This window comes from Nicotiana tomentosiformis, chromosome 4 (assembly GCF_000390325.3).
Source record: "Nicotiana tomentosiformis chromosome 4, ASM39032v3, whole genome shotgun sequence".
Lineage (NCBI taxonomy): Eukaryota > Viridiplantae > Streptophyta > Magnoliopsida > Solanales > Solanaceae > Nicotiana > Nicotiana tomentosiformis.
Window position 1 is genome coordinate 47,657,641 of NC_090815.1, and position 2,461 is coordinate 47,660,101.

Genomic DNA, 2,461 nt, shown 5'->3' on the forward strand with positions numbered 1-2,461 from the left:
AGATGGTTGGAGCTAATAAAGGACTATGATATTACCATTTTGTATCATCGCGGGAAGGCCAATGTGGTGGCCGATGCCTTGAGTAGAAAGGCGATGTTCATGCTTTGGCCAATCAGTTCACGAGGTTAGATGTTTCAGAGCCCAGTCAGGTTCTAGCTTGTGTGGTTTCTGGGTCTTCCTTATATGATCACATCAGAGAGCATCAGTATGTTGACCCCCATTTTCTTGTCCTCAAGGACACAGTTTAGCGCGGTTATGGAAAGGAGGTTACTATTGGGGATGATGGGGTGTTTCGTATGTAGGGTCAGATTTGTGTGCCCAATGTATATGGGCTACGTGAGTTGATTCTTGAGGAGGCCCACAGTTTGCAGTATTCCATTCATCCGGGTGCCGCAAAGATGTATCAGGACTTAAGGCAACACTATTGGTGGAGGAGGATGAAGGAAGATATAGTGGGGTTTGTAGCTCGGTGCCTTAATTGTCAGCAGGTGAAGTACGAGCACTAGAGACCGGGCAGATTGCTTTAGAGGCTTGACATTCCGGAGTGCAAATGGGAGCTTATCACCATGGACTTTGTAGTTAGGCTCCCATGGACTTCGAGGAAGTTTGATGCTATTTGGGTGATTGTGGATCGGTTGACCAAGTCCGCGCATTTCATTCCAGTTGGGACTACCTATTCTTGGAGCGATTGGCTGAGATCTACATCCGCGAGATTGTTCGCCTTCACGGTGTGCCAGTGTCCATCATTTCCGATCAGGGAACGCAGTTTACATCGTAGTTTTAGAGAGCAATGAAGCAAGAGTAAAGCACATGGGTTGAGTTGAGTACAACATTTCACCCTCATACAGATGGACAGTCTGAGCACACTATTCAAATATTGGAGGATATGCTACGCGCTTGTGTCATGGATTTTGGGGGTTCTTAGGATCAGCTTCTACCGTTTGCAGAGTTTGCCTACAATTATAGCTACCAATCGAGCATTCAGATGGCTTTGTATGAGGCTTTGTATGGGAGACAGTGTCAAAATCTTCGGTGGGTTGGTTCGAACCGGGTGAGGCTAGGCTATTGGGTACTGATTTGGTTCAAGATTCTTTGGACAAGGTTAAGTTGATTCAGGATCGGCTTCCCCCGGCGCAGTCTATGAAGAAGCGCTACGCCGATTGGAAGGTTCGTGATGTTGCTTACATGGTGGGAGAGAAGGTAGTTCTAAGTGTTTCACCCATGAAGGGTGTTATGAGGTTCGGAAAGAAGGGCAAGTTGAGCCCTCAATATATTGGGCCTTTTGAGGTGATTGAGAGGATTGGAGAGATGGCTTACAAACTTGCATTGCTACCTATTCTGTCGAGTGTTCACCCAGTGTTTCATGTTTCTATGCTCCGAAAGTACTTCAGTGATCCGTCTCATATTTTGGACTTTAGCACGGTTCAGTTGGATGGTGATTTGACTTATGATGTGGAGACGGTGGCTATTTTGGATCGGCAGGTTCGAAAGTTGAGGTCAAAGAATATAGCTTCAGTGAAGGTGCAGTGGAGAGGTCAGCCAGTCAAGAAAGCTGCTTGGGAGACCAAGCGGGAGATGCGGAGCAAATATCCATGCCTATTTGCGACTCCGAGTATGATTCTAGACCCGTTCGAGTACGAATGTTTGTTTAAGAGTGGGATGATGTAACGACCCGATCCGTCATTTTGAGTATTATAGCCCCGCTCACCAATTTATTGCTTATTCTACGCTCATTTGTTTTTATGTGACTTGTCGGGGTAGTTGGTTTCATTTCGGGGATGTTTCGGAATGAATTGGGACACTTAGTCCTAAAGCTAAAAGCCTAAGTTGAAAGAGTTGACCGGATATTGACTTATGTGTAAATGACTCCGAAATGGAGTTTTGATAGTTCTAATAGCTCCGTATGGTGATTTTGGACTTAGGAGTGTGTCCGGATATTGATTTGGAGGTCCGTAGATGATTTTGGCTTGAATTGGCGAAAGTTGGACACAATAGAACTTTGGAGAGTTTAGAAGTTTGAACAAGAGTTGACTTTGTGGTTACCAAGCTCAGATTTTGGTTCCAGAAGTTGGAAGAAGTCCGTTGTGTTATTTATGACTTGTGTGCAAAATTTGGGGTCAATCGGAGTTGGTTTGATAGGTTTCGGCATCGATTGTTGAAGTTGGAAGTTCATTAGTTTCAATAGACTTGAATTGGGGTGCGATTCATATTTTTGATATTGTTTGATGTGATTTGAGGCCTCGACTAAGTTCTTATCATGTTTTGGGATGTGTTGGTATGTTTGGATGGGATCCCGTTGGCCTCGGGAGTGATTCGTATTGGAATCGAAGTGGATTTTGGAATTTTGGAAAAGCTGGTGTGATCAAGTCTGGTGCAACCGCACCTGCGAGGGCTAGGCTGTAGGTGCGGAGCCGTAGAAGTGGCTAAGGGTCGTAGGTGCGATCCAGCAGGTGTTGGGCAG